The following is a 19,776-nucleotide window of genomic DNA, read 5'->3' as shown; positions in this document are numbered from 1 at the left end:
GTTCCGTCCATTAATCTTAACAATAGTGTAAAATATTCCCAGATATGGGGCTTATATACTGTAGACAGTTGAGATGGAGCAATGGTAGCGGAGTCACCTGTGGAAACCCTCAACGGTGGAAGTAGGTCGGGCCTATAGATTAGGTGATCTCTATAGAAATTCCAGTGGTGACTCCGCTTACCACTGCTGCACTTGAACTGTCTGCATTATATAAGTCTTATCTTCGCTAATATTTTGCACTATTATCAATTGATGGACTGGACACGTCGACTCCAGGTTGAGGGACTGATTACCTCACACTCCTCATCTTTCACCGTTTCTCTGCATTAGACTGAAGATGCAACTGGCTGGCGAAAAGCTTTCAAAATAAAGATACCCACGTGTTGCACTAGTGTCTTATTTATCTACCTGCTGTCTAGATATCCCTGCCAACTTTGACTATTCCTTCCTGACTACCTGTCGTCACAACATCCCTAGTACCCTAGATCTAACTCCCCGGCTGCCTACTGTCATACCGTCCCTACTATCCTAGCCTCTAGCTCCTCGGCTGCCTACTGTCATACCATCCCTACTATCCTAGCTTCTAGCTCCTCGGCTGCCTACTGTCATACCGTCCCTACTATCCTTGCTTCTAGCTCCCCGGCTGCCTACTGTCATACCGTCCCTACTATCCTAGCTTCTAGCTCCCCGGCTGCCTACTGTCATACCGTCCCTACTATCCTAGCCTCTAGCTCACCCGCTGCCTGCTGTCACACCATGCCTAGTACCCTAGCCTCTAGCAGTGAGTGTAGCTTCTCGGCTACCAGCTACCAGCTCATCGCTGCTTCTGGATATCCGGCTGACGCTCTGTACCATTAAATGCACCCATAAATGAAATCGAATTACCCCGCCATGGGCTTGTCTTCACTCCTCGTTTTCTTCATTAGGACATTTTATGCTGGTGGCAGCACACACTTCATCAGTAACAGAACCCTATCTCCGACGCTAGGTGTCACGTTTACATTGCAAGGTGCCTCAACAGTGATGCAAGATGGCACACTACTGATATAAGAAACTGTATTAATGATGAAATATACCCAACTGTGATGCAGAAGCCAAACGTTTGATATGACCTTTCCCATTTCAGGCAGCAGTCTCACCTCTGTTGAAAGACTTCTCTCTCTTCTGACACAACATTCTTACTTGTGGCGCAAATACTCTCATATCTAATTCAAATTCTAAACATTTTATGCAGTATTCCGCACTTCGAAAGACTGGTTATCACTGACTCAACACTACCCAGCACTCGAAACACCTGACGCAATCCTCGTCAGTTTTGATGCAACACTTCTCACGTCTGACGCAATACTTCTTAGTGCTGGCGCAAATCAATTTGCCTCTGATGCAATTATTCAACATTTCTAACGTAAAACTCTTAACGACCCAGATGCAACACTTCCTACCTCAGGCGTAATACTCATCACATCTAATGCAACACTCCTCAACTCTGATGCAACAGTTCCTTCATCACATCTAATGCAACACTCCTCAACTCTGATGCAACAGTCCCTACATCTGACACAAGGTTCTGCACCTAAAGCGATATTATTCCTCCCTCTGAAGCAACACCTCTTAAATACGACAGAAGATTGCCCACTTCTTTCTCAACACTCCCTAGCTCTGAAGCAACACCCCTCACCCATCACATGACGCCTTCCACTTATGACGCAAATCTCCTCACATCTGATGTACGGCACATTGCCCCAGAATCAACATACTCAAACTGAGAGCCAATTCCATGAACCTTTTTAATCTCTCGAAACAGCCTGGCAGAAGCAATATTAACAAGGCCTCACAAGAAACTGGATCTAAGTGTTCACAGTCAACACAGTCATCGGTACACACTGCTGTTGGTCAATATAACCTGTGTATGTGTGTGTGTATACTCACCTGATTGTGGTTGCAAGGGTCGATTCATGGCCCCGCCTCTTCACTGGTCGCTACTAGGTCACTCTCCCTGCTCCATGAGCTTTATCATACCTTTTCTTAAAGCTATGTATGGTACCTGCCTCTGCTAACTCACTTTCCAAACTATTCCACTTCCTGACAACTCTGTGGCTGAAGAAATACATCCTAACATCCCTGTGTCTCATCCGAGTCTTCAATTTCCAATTGTGACCTTTTGTTGCTGTGTCCCATCTCTGGAACATCTTGTCTCTGTTCACTCTGTCGATTAGTCTCAGTATGTTATATGTCGTTATCATACCCCCCTCCCTGGCTCTCCTGTCCTCCAGTGTCGTCAGGTCGATTTCCCTTAACCTTTCATCGTAGGACATGTTAGCACGGATTCAGAGATTTCCCGTCTCTGAATCCGTGCTGGTTGTCTTTTACAAGCTTGTTCCTTTCTAGGTGGTCCACCACTCTTCTTCTGATAATCTTCTCAATGAATCTGCGTACAATACATGTCAGTGACACTGCTTTGTAGTTCAATGTTACGTGCCTGTCCACTTTTTTTTTTTTAAATTGTGAGTGCATTTGCTATCTTCCATATCTCTGGTACTCGCCCTATTTCGATAGATGTGTTGAATATTGTTGTTAGTAGTACACAGAGCGCCTCTGCTCCCTCTCTAAGGACCCATAGAGAGATGTCCGGCCCCATCGCCTTTCAGATATCTAGTTCGCTTAGTGATCTCTTCACCTCCTTCTTGGTTGTATGTATCGTGTCCAGCACTTGTTGGTGCTGCACACCCCTCAAGGAAGGTTCTTGACGCTGGTGAGGGCCTCTAGATCTAGGGAATTGGGTATGTGCTCCACTTCCCTGAATTAAGCCTGAATACCTTCCACATCCCCCCCCACAGGCGCTTCCACTTGATTATTATAATAATAACACCATCACAGCAGCATTCCATAAAATTGCACCCTACCTTCCACGTCCCAAGTTCGCAGCAACTCATCCTACCTCCTGGAATACAGTACTGGTACTGTATAGTACATGGCGAGAACGAATTATTATGGCATCCCTGGACATCATAGCACTCAGAAACAAAACGAACAGGGATGATAACAGAAGCGATCTTTCCAACTGGATATGAGATCCTGAGGAAAGAAAGAATGGGAGGAGTTGTACTGCTCATCAAAAACCAGTGGAGTGAGAGAATGGAAAATATCAGCAGAGGAGAATCAGATGACTTAATAACAAGAACACTTCAGACCTGGGGTCCAAAAATGATGATAGCAGTGATGTAAAACCCTCCACTGAATAGCAAGAGACCAAGGCAAGAGTACGATGAGACCAATAGAACAATAGTGAACACACCAGCTGAGGAAGTCAGAAGGGTAGGGCAAAGTTACTCGTCATGAGGGATTTCAACCCCAAGGAGACTGACCGGGAAAACATAGAACCAGACAGGGAACCAGAAACGTGGAGGGGCTAAGATGCGGTAGACAGTATTGGAAAACTTCATGCACCAACGTGTTAGGGATACAACCAGTGAGAGAGAAAGGAGAAGCTGTACGAGGAAGGCTGGATCTCGTATTCACTCTAAATAGTTCGGACATAGGGGATATTACACATGAAAGCCCCTTGGCGCTAGTGATAATGTGGTCCTGAGTTTTGAATTCTTGTAGAATTAATAGTGGAGAATGAAGCAGCATGAGAAAAAGAGGACAACACAGGTATGAGGCAGTTCCTGCAGGAGATGCAATGGGAAAGAGAACATGAGGAAAAGACAGTATATATGAAATTTTAGAACAAATGACCACAAAGAGCAGAGTTCATTCCAAGAGGTAACAGAAAAAATGGAAAGACAAGAGTAAATCCATGGTTTACCTGGACGTGTAGAGAGGCCAGAGCCAAGTGTGCTAGAACATGGAGAAAGTATATAAGGAAAAAGACTCAAGAAAACGAGAAGTTGGGTAGAAGAACTAGAAACGAATATGCGTGGATTAGGAGGGAGGCCCAAAGGCTGTACGAGAATGACATAGCATCCCAAAGTAAATATGGTCGAAAGCTGTTTTACAGCCACATCATGAGGAAAACAACAATCAAGGTCCAGGTAATCAGGCTGAAGAAGGAGGCAGTGGAGACTGAAATGCTTCCAGCAAATAGAGATGGTAGGGCACCAGCAAATGCTCAACACACTGCACATAACCAAGGAGGAGGTGAAGAAACTGCTAGGTGAGCTACATACCTAGAAGGCGGTGGGCCCAGATAACATCTCTCCATGGATCCTGAGAGAGGGAAGAGAGGAGCTGGGTATGCCACTTGCAGCAATCTTTAATAAATCTATCAAAACAGGGCAACTGCATATTATGAATACAGGTAGAATGGCCTGTGAGACCTGATCGTAATGGGAATATGACACAAACAAAAGTCAGCAATAGACTATTAAATATATTTGCTTTCACCATATGATATACAGAAGCATGTACACTATGTACAATATGTACAGATATAATAGTAAGTGTACACCACGGTGACAGATGGCAAAGCAGAAGCCAGAGTGCACCGTGGTCAGCCAGCAACTAGGCAAGTCTGGCACTGCTTACCGCAAGTGAACCACGTTGCTTCAGCTTTGGCGGGCTTGCCTGTGATTGGCCAATGAACCAAGGTACTCATTTAATAATGGGTACCCTATCGATCGTTAAACCCTTTGCACCCGGTTTGCTGGTTGGTAGGCAGCCTATATAGGAGTGTGACATACACCGAATAAATTGTTACACACTTTTTTGCATGCTACAATGCATGAGGTGTGGAAGACAGGAAATGTAGTCGAAGTTTTTAAGAAAGTAGACAGACAGACAGCATTAAACTACAGACGAGTGTCACTGACATGCATATTATTAATAAGGATACTCGCTTCCTACACTCATACAGAGATAGAACACAGTATGTGTTAGTCAGCCTGCAGCTAGTGAGTTACCACAAAACATGGGTGTAGGTATAAAGTCAGACTAGAGATTACTCCCTCACCCTGATTAGTTGACATTTACAACAGGACTGTATTCTCGAGTCAGACGGGGAGCCCGCAACCGATATCCATAATAAGATAAGAGCCTTTGGCTGATTGTGGATAGAATACAAGATTTATGTTTGTGTGATGTTTACTCGATCACAATGCTTCCTCGTCATAACTGTTGCTTCATCATTAATTTCCAGCATTGTAACTATTTATCATCATATTCCTCCACCGCATAATATTACCTCTTGATAATCCTCCCTTTATCTGCCTTAAACCTCCGTTATTATAACTTTCCATCAACATAATCATCCATTATTATTAGCCACAATTAGTTTAATCTTCCATCATCATATCCCATTCATTACATCCCCTTCTATTGTTTCGTTATTATAGGACTCCATTCGTTTAAAATTAGAACTCTGCTACATTCCATCATTATAACCGTCCCACTGCACAACATAACACTCCCGCCATCCATCACCATAATTCTCCTTCCTTCCATCATTATAACTCTTCCCCAAACAAGAAAACCCTGTCTTCCACATTCCATCATAATGTACGCACCTCCCACACTCCATCATCATAACCCATCGTAAGTCCCCCCTCCCTTCCTCTTTCCCTTTCTCTCCATCATTCCTTCGCTCCCTCCCTGCCTTCCTAAGATCCTCTCGGCTCACATATTTAAATTTTCATAAAGTGTATTTTGACTAACTTTGTAAAGGACAGCTGATATCATGGTAAACTTTCCTCCCGTCATGTTCATAGTTAATGAGATGTGCTAGACAGAAAAGCCTGATAGTGACCGTGATAGTGATATTAATGGTGACAATGGCGGTGACAGTGGCACTAATTCTGACTGTGTGACGATAATAAAGGCGATAAATGTGAAAATAATGAAAATAGTGATGGTGTTAGTGGTAGTAATAATGTTAGTGATGATAGTTACAGTGATAATGTCAGTGATAGTGATGGTAGTATAAACGTTTGTTATTAATTAATGTGATATTTACGGTGACAGTGAAATTAACACTGATAAAAATAGTTAATAGAGATTTTTGACAGTGATGGTGAGAGTAACTGTGACAGTGACAGTATTATTAACATATATAGTGACAAATATAATTACAAATAATACTGATGCCAATATAAACCACATTTAAGATAATAATAATGACTTGTTGTAATGGAGATAGTGATAACGACAATGATAGTGACAGTAACACGGACAATAGCTGTGGAGGTGAAGGTGCTATTTGCGGTGAGAATGATAGTAACGAAAATAGTAAATATGACAGTGACAGTGACATCTTACCAACAAAAGGACAGACATAGTGATCAGTGATAGTGATACTAGTCCAATTGACACTTACATTATTTGTGATAGTGACAGTCAGGGTGACAGTGAAAATGTTGATAATGAAAGTTACACTATTATTATAGGGGGATAAATGCAAAGGTGTTGTCATAGAATAGTGATGAAAATGTTTGCAGTGATAAACAACAGACGTAGTGATAGTGACATGATTGGTGATGTTGAAAATTACAATAAAAAGTAAAAATGACGGTGAAATTGACGGCGATAGTGATACATTGACAGTATCAGAGAACGAATGATAGTGATAATAATCGTGTTCATAGTGATGGTGATGAAGACTGATAGTGATTAATGATACAGATAGTTGATAGTGGCAGTTAACCCAGAAAAGAAATCATAGGAAATTTTTGGAAAGAATGATAGTGAATAAAAATAATGCCGAGTGATAGTGAATAGTCATAATACAATGATAGTCATATATGTAAGTATAAGGTGAAATGAAAAGGGAAAAGTTACAGGAAAAAGAGCCAGAATAGAGCGAGAAATAACAAAGGTAGTGGATAATGTCGCTAGAGAGTGACATATGAGTCCACGACTCGTAATTATTAGACAAGACTTCTTATTTCTCAGTCGTAATTGAAGATAAAATTCTCTGAAAAACCTGCCAACTCCCTGTAGTTCAGTGCTGCCACCACCCAGGTACTTCAGTGCTGCCACCACCCAGGTACTTCACTGCTGCCACCACCCAGGTACTTCAGTGCTGCCACCACCCATGTACTTCAGTGCTGCCACCACCCAGGTACTTCAGTGCTGCCACTACCCAGGTACTTCAGTGCTGCCACTACCCAGGTACTTCAGTGCTGCCACCACCCAGGTATTTCACTGCTGCCACCACCCAGGTACTTCAGTGCTGCCACCACCCAGGTACTTCAGTGCTGCCACCACCCAGGTACTTCACTGCTGCCACCACCCAGGTACTTCACTGCTGCCATCACCCAGGTACTTCACTGCTGCCACCACCCAGGTACTTCAGTGCTGCCACCACCCAGGTACTACACTGCTGCCACCACCCAGGTACTTCACTGCTGCCATCACCCAGGTACTTCACTGCTGCCACCACCCAGGTACTTCAGTGCTGCCACTACCCAGGTACTTCACTGCTGCCACCACCCAGGTACTTCACTGCTGCCACCACCCAGGTACTTCACTGCTGCCATCACCCACGTACTTCAGTGCTGCCACCACCCAGGTACTTCACTGCTGCCACCACCCAGGTACTTCACTGCTGCCACCACCCAGGTACTTCACTGCTGCCATCACCCAGGTACTTCAGTGCTGCCACCACCCAGGTACTTCAGTGCTGCCACTACCCAGGTACTTCACTGCTGCCACCACCCAGGTACTTCACTGCTGTCACCACCCAGGTACTTCACTGCTGCCATCACCCAGGTACTTCAGTGCTGCCATCACCCAGGTACTTCACTGCTGCCACCACCCAGGTACTTCACTGCTGCCACCACCCAGGTACTTCACTGCTTCCATCACCCAGGTACTTCACTGCTGCCACCATCCAGGTACTTCACTGCTGCCACCACCCAGGTACTTCACTGCTGCCACCACCCAGGTATTTCACTGCTGCCATCACCCAGGTACTTCACTGCTGCCACCACCCAGGTACTTCACTGCTGCCACCACCCAGGTACTTCACTGCTGCCATCACCCAGGTACTTCACTGCTGCCACCACCTAGGTACTTCACTGCTGCCACCACTCAGGTACTTCACTGCTGCCACCACCCAGGTACTTCACTGCTGCCATCACCCAGGTGCTTCACTGCTGCCACCACCCAGGTACTTCACTGCTGCTACTACCCAGGTACTTCACTGCTGCCACCACCCAGGTACTTCACTGCTTCCACTACCCAGGTACTTCACTGCTGCTACCACCCAGGTACTTCACTGCTGTCACTACCCAGGTACTTAACTGCTGCCACTTCCCAGGTACTTCACTGCTGCCACTACCCAGATACTTCACTACTACTACCCAGGTACTTCAGTGCTGCCACTACCCAGGTACTTCACTGCTGCCACCACCCAGGTACTTCACTGCTGCCACCACCCAGGTACTTCACTGCTGCCACCACCCAGGTACTTCAGTGCTGCCACTACCCAGGTACTTCACTGCTGCCACCACCCAGGTACTTCACTGCTGCCACCACCCAGGTACTTCACTGCTGCCACCACCCAGGTACCAACACCCAGGTACTTCACTGCTGCCACCACCCAGGTACTTCACTGCTGCCACCACCCAGGTACTTCAGTGCTGCCACTACCCAGGTACTTCACTGCTGCCACCACCCAGGTACTTCACTGCTGCCACCACCCAGGTACTTCACTGCTGCCACTACCCAGGTACTTCACTGCTGCCACCACCCAGGTACTTCACTGCTGCCACCACCCAGGTACTTCACTGCTGCCACCACCCAGGTACTTCACTGCTGCCACCACCCAGGTACTTCAGTGCTGCCACTACCCAGGTACTTCAGTGCTGCCACTACCCAGGTACTTCACTGCTGCCACCACCCAGGTACTTCACTGCTGCCACTACCCAGGTACTTCACTGCTGCCACTACCCAGGTACTTCACTGCTGCCACCACCCAGGTACTTCACTGCTGCCACCACCCAGGTACTTCAGAGCTGCCACTACCCAGGTACTTCACTGCTGCCACTACCCAGGTACTTCACCGCTGCCACCACCCAGGTACTTCAGTGCTGTCACTACCCAGGTACTTCAGTGCTGGCAGTACCCAGGTACTTCAGTGCTGCCACTACCCAGGTACTTCAGTGCTTCCACTACCCAGGTACTTCATACCCAGGTACTTCAGTGCTGCCACTACCCAGGTACTTCAGTGCTGCCACTACCCAGGTACTTCACTGCTGCCACCACCCAGGTACTTCAGTGCTGTCACTACCCAGGTACTTAAGTGCTGGCAGTACCCAGGTACTTCAGTGCTGCCACTACCCAGGTACTTCAGTGCTGCCACTACCCAGGTACTTCAGTGCTGCCACTACACAGGTACTTCACTGCTGCCACCACCCAGGTACTTCACTGCTTCCACTATCCAGGTACTTCAGTGCTTCCACTACCCAGGTACTTCACTGCTTCCACTACCCAGGTACTTCAGTGCTTCCACTACCCAGGTACTTCACTGCTTCCACTACCCAGGTACTTCACTGCTGCCACTACCCAGGTACTTCAGTGCTTCCACTACCCAGGTACTTCACTGCTTCCACTACCCAGGTACTTCAGTGCTTCCACTACCCAGGTACTTCAGTGCTTCCACTACCCAGGTACTTCAGTGCTTCCACTACCCAGGTACTTCAGTGCTTCCACTACCCGGGTACTTCACTGCTTCCACTACCCAGGTACTTCAGTGCTTCCACTACCCAGGTACTTCACTGCTTCCACTACCCAGGTACTTCACTGCTTCCACTACCCAGGTACTTCAGTGCTTCCACTACCCAGGTACTTCAGTGCTTCCACTACCCAGGTACTTCACTGCTTCCACTACCCAGGTACTTCACTGCTTCCACTACCCAGATACTTACTTCCACTCAGGTACTTCACTGCTTCCACTACCCAGGTACTTCACTGCTTCCACTACCCAGGTACTTCAGTGCTTCCACTACCCAGGTACTTCAGTGCTTCGACTACCCAGGTACTTCACTGCTTCCACTACCCAGGTACTTCACTGCTTCCACTACCCAGGTACTTCACTGCTTCCACTACCCAGGTACTTCACTGCTTCCACTACCCAGGTACTTCACTGCTTCCACTACCCAGGTACTTCACTGCTTCCACTACCCAGGTACATCACTGCTTCGACTACCCAGGTACTTCACTGCTTCCACTACCCAGGTACATCACTGCTTCCACTACCCAGGTACTTCACTGCTTCCACTACCCAGGTACTTCACTGCTTCCACTACCCAGGTACATCACTGCTTCGACTACCCAGGTACTTCACTGCTTCCACTACCCAGGTACATCACTGCTTCCACTACCCAGGTACTTCACTGCTTCCACTACCCAGGTACTTCACTGCTTCCACTACCCAGGTACTTCACTGCTTCCACTACCCAGGTACTTCACTGCTTCCACTACCCAGGTACTTCAGTGCTTCCACTACCCAGGTACTTCACTGCTTCCACTACCCAGGTACTTCACTGCTTCCACTACCCAGGTACTTCACTGCTTCCACTACCCAGGTACTTCACTGCTTCCACTACCCAGGTACTTCAGTGCTTCCACTACCCAGGTACTTCACTGCTTCCACTACCCAGGTACTTCACTGCTTCCACTACCCAGGTACTTCACTGCTTCCACTACCCAGGTACTTCAGTGCTTCCACTACCCAGGTACTTCACTGCTTCCACTACCCAGGTACTTCAGTGCTTCCACTACCCAGGTACTTCACTGCTTCCACTACCCAGGTACTTCAGTGCTTCCACTACCCAGGTACTTCACTGCTTCCACTACCCAGGTACTTCAGTGCTTCCACTACCCAGGTACTTCAGTGCTTCCACTACCCAGGTACTTCACTGCTTCCACTACCCAGGTACTTCAGTGCTTCCACTACCCAGGTACTTCACTGCTTCCACTACCCAGGTACTTCACTGCTTCCACTACCCAGGTACTTCAGTGCTTCCACTACCCAGGTACTTCACTGCTTCCACTACCCAGGTACTTCACTGCTTCCACTACCCAGGTACTTCAGTGCTTCCACTACCCAGGTACTTCAGTGCTTCCACTACCCAGGTACTTCACTGCTTCCACTACCCAGGTACTTCACTGCTTCCACTACCCAGTTACTTCTGCTTCGACTACCCAGGTACTTCACTGCTTCCACTACCCAGGTACTTACTTCACTACCCAGGTACTTCACTGCTTCCACTGCTTCCACTACCCAGGTACTTCACTGCTTCCACTACCCAGGTACTTCACTGCTTCCACTACCCAGGTACTTCACTGCTTCCACTACCCAGGTACTTCACTGCTTCCACTACCCAGGTACTTCACTGCTTCCACTACCCAGGTCACTGCTTCCACTACCCAGGTACTTCACTGCTTCCACTACCCAGGTACATCACTGCTTCCACTACCCAGGTACTTCACTGCTTCCACTACCCAGGTACTTCACTGTACTCACTGCCACTACCCAGGTACTTCACTGCTTCCACTACCCAGGTACTTCAGTGCTTCCACTACCCAGGTACTTCACTGCTTCCACTACCCAGGTACTTCAGTGCTTCCACTACCCAGGTACTTCACTGCTTCCACTACCCAGGTACTTCAGTGCTTCCACTACCCAGGTACTTCAGTGCTTCCACTACCCGGGTACTTCACTGCTTCCAGGTACTACCACTAGGTACTTCACTGCTTCCACTACCCAGGTACTTCACTGCTTCCACTACCCAGGTACTTCAGTGCTTCCACTACCCAGGTACTTCAGTGCTTCCACTACCCGGGTACTTCACTGCTTCCACTCCCCAGGTACTTCAGTGCTTCCACTACCCAGGTACTTACTTCACTGCTTCCACTACCCGGGTACTTCACTGCTTCCACTACCCAGGTACTTCACTGCTTCCACTACCCAGGTACTTCAGTGCTTCCACTACCCAGGTACTTCAGTGCTTCCACTACCCAGGTACTTCAGTGCTTCCACTACCCAGGTACTTCAGTGCTTCCACTACCCAGGTACTTCACTGCTTCCACTACCCAGGTACTTCAGTGCTTCCACTACCCAGGTACTTCAGTGCTTCCACTACCCAGGTACTTCAGTGCTTCCACTACCCAGGTACTTCGCTGCTGCCACTACCCAGGTACTTCACTGCTTCCACTACCCAGGTACTTCAGTATTTCCACTACCCAGGTACTTCAGTGCTTCGACTACCCAGGTACTTCAGTATTTCCACTACCCAGGTACTTCAGTGCTTCTACTACCCAGGTACTTCAGTGCTTCCACTCCCCAGGTACTTCAGTGCTGCCACCACCCAGGTACTTCAGTGCTTCCACTACCCAGGTACTTCAGTGCTTCGACTACCCAGGTACTTCAGTACTGCCAACACCCACTTACTTCAGGGCTTCCACTACCCAGGTACTTCAGTGCTTCTACTACCCAGGTACTTCAGTGCTTCCACTACCCAGGTACTTCAGTGCTTCGACTACCCAGGTACTTCAGTACTGCCAACACCCACTTACTTCAGGGCTTCCACTACCCAGGTATTTCACTGCTACCTCCACCCAGGTACTTCAGTAATTCCACTACCCTGATACTTCATTATTTCCACTACCCAGGTATTCACTGTTGCCACTGCCCAGATACATCACTGCTGCCATCATCCAGGTACTTTTGTACTACTACTCCCTGGGTGGATCACTGTTACAACCACCAGGTACTGCACTGCTTCCACAAGCCAAATTCTTCACTGCTCCCATTGGCCGTTTCCTTCTCCTTCTCTGTTGTAACCAGCCAGATACTTCACTGCTGCTTCCATCAAGGTAAATCATTGATGATATCACCTGGGTATTTCACTGTTTTCATCGCCCAAGGGCTTCACTGCTGCCATCACGCAGGTACTTATTTACTGCCTTGACCCAGGTACTTTTCTGTTACCTCCACCCAGGTACACCAATGCTGACACTGGTACTTCACTGTCATTACTCATGTATTTTACTGATAATACCAGCTAAGTACTGCAGTGCCGCTATCAACCAGATAATTTACTGTTGTCATCACTCAGGTATTTCACTACTGCCAGAACACAGGTATTTCACTGTTACCACTACCCAGGTACTTCATTAGTACCACTGTACAGGTGCTTCTCTACTGCCACCATCCAAGTAAGTAAACTCTGCCTCCATTAATTAAATTAATCTACAAAGGTGCTTACAGATTTACAACGAGGATATGGGAGCTTTAGACAAGTTTCAGGAACGTGCCGAGGAGGGTAATGAATAGCAATCAAGATATCATACGGCCTCCTTTGGATAGTCTACTTGATATATAAAGATCATTGAAGGAAAAATTGGTTACAGAAATAAGGAGCAGACAGATTCAGACAGCGACTCCCTCAGAGCTGGAATATGACAGAGAAACCAATAATATCAACGTTCAAAACATTAAAATTTCAGTATATGACTGGAATATGAATAGAGACCTCACTGGAATAAGCACATGTAACTGTATCATTACTCCCATAGCCTTTTAAGCCCGAGTACTAATTCCGCTACAGGACCTAATACAGACTGCATTAGAGTTTTTGCTTCGTACTCTGCCACTGCCACCATTATAGATTTATTGGCATGGAAGTTTGTTTACTGGGACGGTGTTGATGCAGTTCTAGAAATATTGAGTGGTGATGCTAATTCAGGTACGGTTGCTGAAGATAGTGCTGGTGCAAATCGAGAAACTACGCTAGTTGGGAATGTAGCCTCAACAAACTCTAGCAAACAGAAAGCAGAATTGTGCAAATTTGATGCATGGAGTATTTGTAGGCACGGAATATCTGGGAATTTTGACCACCGCAAAAATATGCTATGATCTCGTAATCAAAGGAGTGCGTATATTTTTACACCCAAAAATGTTTCATATATCAGTCAGCAAAAACAATGTTTCAGCACAAACTGCCCTGTATACCATTTGAAAGGGACCAGGTGGTACAGACCTCACAAATCTTTGGAAACTAACCATGGTAACTGTAACCTTTCAATAGCAAGAGTTTCTTTTTTAGTGCCATGAAGCAGAAAACAAATGGCAAGAAATGACAAAAAAACTTCCACCTTCACCGAAGTTTGTTGTATTAGAGGCACAGCCAGTGGCTCTTCACTCATGAATCACAGATATTAATAATAGCCAAAAAAAAAATATCGCCATCAACCAGACAATACATCATTTGTGTCTGCAAATATACTCGGCCTTAAGTCATCCACGTCCTACAAAATTCCTTACACCGGTTGACTCCTTGTGGAGTCAAGTGCGATGCTTGCGGCTTTCACAAACAAAAGATCACTTTGACAGTGAAATATGTAAATCAGGGTACAACTTATTTAGATGCGACAGAAAGAACAGGCAACAAGGGAAAAATTGGCCTGTCTGTCAGAGTCGCTTATTTGCACAGAATTACTAAACACCACAAATGGTGTAGTTTAATGAAGACAGACTGAACAAGGTCAGACCCCATTTCACTAGCCTTACTAATGCTTGCTTGAAAGTTACAGCAATACCTTACCAGTGGGTAGATGAAGTCATGGTCTCTTACAAGGGCAGGACAATGTAAAAAGACCATTCTGTACATTTGACAGAGGAGGAGACTGAACTTGATGAATTTACCGATACTATGAAACGTACACAGACAGAAATATATGGTGACAATTTCTTTACTGATCTTCCTTCACAGTAAAGTGGTTGGGAGAAAACGTTGAATGTAGACACACTGACACTGCCACGGCTAACGAATTTCAAGGAAATAGAAAAAATGTGCCGAGAGAGAACATTTGATTACTGTGAGGAAAAAGTTCGTTAGATGAGAGAGGAAGCTTTCTGCTCCCATCAAGTCTTTGTGTTGTTCGAACTGAGACCCTCGACTCTGGCGACACAAGACGTGCAGCGAGATCGAACTGGGTCCCTCGACTCTGGCGACACAAGACGTGCAGCGGGATCGAACTGGGTCCCTCGACTCTGGCGACACAAGACGTGCAGCGGGATCGAACTGAGACCCTCGACTTGGCAACACAAGACGTGCAGCGGGATCGAACTGAGACCCTCGACTCTGGCGACTCAAGTCGTGCAGCGGGATCGAACTGAGACCCTCGACTTGGCAACACAAGACGTACAACGGGATCGAACTGGGTCCCTCGACTCTGGCGACACAAGACGTGCAGCGGGATCGAACTGAGACCCTCGACTCTGGCGACTCAAGTCGTGCAGCGGGATCGAACTGAGACCCTCGACTTGGCAACACAAGACGTACAACGGGATCGAACTGGGTCCCTCGACTCTGGCGACACAAGACGTGCAGCGGGATCGAACTGAGACCCTCGACTCTGGCGACACAAGACGTGCAGCGGGATCGAACTGAGACCCTCGACTCTGGCGACACAAGACGTGCAGCGGGATCTAGGCAAGAGATCCGAAACATAAACCTCATCTTTCACGGAACACTGCTGTGTGCCACTTCACCTTTGTGGTCTTCACCACCCTGAAGGAAAACCTGTTACGCCGCCAGCAGTTCATTGTGGGGAGTATTGATATCTGTAATGTCTCAGGCTACCGTGTCTCACATCAGTTTCTAGTTCAAAACCTCCGAGTGAATCCTGAATATCATCTGTCCGCTATATATAATATCTGTCCGCTATATATAATATCATCTGTCCGCTATATACAATAGTTTGGTTTCACGATTTATTTACATGTTTTATTTTTCATTATTTCCTTCAGCTAGGAAAATTTCACGTTTAATTGTTCTATATTTTATTAGTTGAGTTTATTTTCAATACAATTGTTTCTTATTCTGATATAATTTATTCTATATTTTTTTCATGACGAGGAATAGTTTTTTTTTCAAATACTCTTCGAGGGTCTAAAAGCGCCGTTATTACCTTCACAATTACAATGTGTGTTACATAGGATAACGACGTAGAAATATCCTGGTAAGAGGTTCAGCTATGTTGTAAAAGCCGTTGTTCTGGTTGAAATTGTAGATATACTGAGAAGTAATGATTCTGAAAGTTAAGACACATGTGCAACATCTGGGTATCTTTATTGTAGACGTTTCGCCATCCAGTGGCTTTATCAATATCTGTATAAAGCCACTGGATGGCGAAACGTCTACAATAAAGATATCCAGATGTTGCACATGTGTCTTAACTTTCATATTGTCGGTATTTTATACCTTTCTTGCACAAGTAATGATTCTAATAATTCCAACAGGAACAACGGTTTTTAAAACATAGCTGAGCCCCGGGCCAGGTATTACGAACACAGGTGTAGACTATTGGCCTGCATACCTTGTCGTAGCATTATAACCAATTAGGAACGAGCAAAAAGGCAGTAGAGAGAATAAATTATTTTATTTCCTTCAAAAAAAAAGCTGGTATCTACAGTGTATATAGCCTATATACAGCAGTTACAACTATGTACAATGAGACGAATGCAAGTAGAAGACACGGTGAGAACCGTAGTTATTAGCTGGGATTTAAGTCTGCCAAAGCTGCTTCACGAGCACTCCTTCACAGCTTTTGTGGGCTCCCTTCTGATTGGTGGGTTGAATCAAGGTACTTTTGTGGGCTCCCTTCTGATTGGTGGGTTGAATCAAGGGACGAATGCAAGCAGAAGACACGGTGAGAACCGTAGTTATTAGCTGGGATTTAAGTCTGCCAAAGCTGCTTCACGAGCACTCCTTCACAGCTTTTGTGGGCTCCCTTCTGATTGGTGGGTTGAATCAAGGTACTGGTATAACAATGGATCCCCTTGTCGTTAAACCCTTAGTACCTTGCTAGCTGGTCGGGAAGCACGACTATGTGTGTGACATGCGCTGAATAAAACAATCTCTGATGCTTGGACTATCAAGCTATTTCAGCATATTTAGAATTTGGCCATACGAGGGCATCCTATAATGATCCTCATAGCTTCGCTGTGTAAATTTTCCAGCCCTTCAAGCTTGTATTTTGACACATGAGCAAGTAGTGGTGCAGCATAATTAACCACTGATCTAATGGAAGCATAAGTGTCTCAATCTTCAAACCATTCATCACAAAATATATTATTTTCAGAATTTTAACTAGCGCCATATCTGTTATGAAAACCTGCCACAACTGTAAGTGCTGTCAGCATTTCTCTGTATTGGCGATAGTCTTGTTACAACAAGTTCAAGTAATTGGACCTCGTACCTTGGCTACATGTTCTAGCTGAGACCCATTATGCTACTGGATATTGAGAACTACTACTCTCTGTCAAGGACGTCTATTAATTATCTTTGTTTTCTCAGCAGAGATACTCAGCACTAGGTCTTTACACGATCGGGCTGGCTAGGCATAGCACTTAGTAAAGCATTAATTAGATTATTAAATTTAGGTGGGACTTATGACACTTCCCGGTAATGTTCCTAAGTCACATTAAACTTTTGGACTGGTAGCCTTTAATCCAGCGGAGGAGCCACCCTCCTACACCCATTCTGACAAGCTCAATATTGGTCCTATTAAACAGAATTCTTACACTTTTAGTTAACCATAATAAGCCACCATGTCATGCTGGGAATGTCTTACTCATATCTAACCCTTCTCACTCTTATATTTTTGTAGCCTTTTTTTTAAATTACGCAAGATTGTCGTTTTAATGTCCCTATTTCTCAACTTTATTGTTGCTCAAGTTTTTTTCTTTATTCTTTCTGAATTTCAATTAATCTAATTTATATACAATATTTTAGAGTTCTTGCTTAGTTGCATGTCATCAGTTCCCTACTTATATCGCTTTCTTATTCCTTATCAACATTTTCAACTTCAACAACGCCAGGTTCTACGTCTTTTAAGAGTACAGGTTTTGGACTCTCAGTTTATATGCATTGGAAATATTCTTTGTATAGGGGATAAATGTATTCGTGCTTCTTTCTATGTTCTCTAAAGCATTTAAATCCTGTGAAAAATAATGTATTTTCCGAAAAATCCATCCTCTTTTTTTTACGACAATTAGTGTAATACATTGTGTTTAATAAAAATTAATTTGTAAATGAAAAAAGAGAATCGAGAGGGAAGCTCTGCGCCTGCGCTGGGGGGCAGGGAAGAAACGCCATTGTTTTTTGAATATGTTACAAGCACGTTAATGTAAGGTGTATAATTTTCGTCGCTCTAGGGGTTATATTGGGTTTAAAACCTCTCAAATAGGAGCCGAAATTGTTGGATGTGCATTCCTGCATAATTTGAGCATTAAACAGATGAACAGGACAGCTCCAGGAACCTCAGATAAGCTATCTAAATTATGTTTGTAATTCTGGCCAGTATTATCATCATAAATTTAGTTAGAGGGGGGTTCTATACATGATACACAGTAATCTCCAGACAAATTGGTGAGTGTTATGATTATAAATCTTTTACCAGAATTCCTGGTGTGTATGTACATTTCATTTGCAATTAATATAGGTTTAGAGCAACTTGTGGAGAGATCGATGGGATCAGCCTCCCACTGACCTGGGTGAGCCTACAGAGGGCAGCACTTAAATGCCGCAAAATATGAACTAGTCAGAACAGACGGCTAAGCTCTGTGTTCTGACAGTACAGGCTGTCTACAATCGAAGGGGGACATTTTTTTGCGACCTAGGTGTCCTAAAAATTCCTACTTGTCTCGGTAACTTTGATAAGTAATAATTATCTTTGTTACCATTTACTTGTATGTATCTAATGAGATTCATCCAGGTAAATGTAATTTTCCACAAATCCTTTCCAAAGAACGGACATAATCAAAGTGAAACCTAACTAATGATATATGGAGTTGACTCAGTTACTTACACCTTTTCATATAAATTCACTGAAACACTGTTGCCTTGGCTTCAGGTTTCTCTTCACCATTTGGGTCACAACACTAGTCTGCCTAAATCTTCCCAAGTTCAGTGGTTACCACCTGCGATCTATTATTCGCCCTATTAGTCGCTTTTCCCTCTTCAAGGTCATTAATTTAATGTTTGAACAAAGTACTTAAAAACGATCCTTGTGGAACGCCACTTTGTAACTGATCCCCATTCTGATTATTTCCTATTTTTGCAAACTCTATTCATCATTGATGAACCTTGATATCAATAAGGTTCAAGGACAGAATACATAGAAATATAAACAAGGTATGAGGATATAGCAAGTTTTTTTTTTTTTTTTTTAGATGGAGTCAGGTTACCCATGATGTCAATTGATTCCGGTGTTGCAAGGTGGTTGGGCAATAACCTGGTCTTGCATCATGTGCCAGTTAATATGGTGATGCAGTTTCGAGCTTTATCTCTCAGTGTGTGAGTTATGGTGTTGAATGAGGCTTTCAGGCACCATCGGTGTCTAATGTTCAGTTTACTGATGACGAGCTACGCTTTTATACGACTCACCAAGTGTCTCGCGGTATTTCTGGTGATGACAGTTGTTGATGAAGTCGTCCCAGTTACAGACTTCTACCTGTACAGAGCTATATGACTGTGCTTCGTAGTGAGATCTTTGACAGAAGTTACAACATTTGTGGATTTATTTGCGACGCTTCAAAAAGCACCTGGTGGGAATTCGGGGCACCATTCTCACATTGGATCAAAAGAAATTGCTTGGTGTCATATTTAATTGGGGATTTTCTAAGGACATCTTGAGCCTTGAACCTGCAGTGCCGAATAAGAAGGAAAATAAAGATATAAAGCTTTATGTGTTGTAAGTTCCTTCGTCTTTAAGAAAACTTGCTTCAGAGATACGATTACCCATTCAGAAGACGCCAAACAGGACACA

The sequence above is a fragment of the Cherax quadricarinatus genome, chromosome 9, assembly GCF_038502225.1.
Source record: "Cherax quadricarinatus isolate ZL_2023a chromosome 9, ASM3850222v1, whole genome shotgun sequence".
Lineage (NCBI taxonomy): Eukaryota > Metazoa > Arthropoda > Malacostraca > Decapoda > Parastacidae > Cherax > Cherax quadricarinatus.
Note: the sequence above shows the minus strand (reverse complement) of the source record.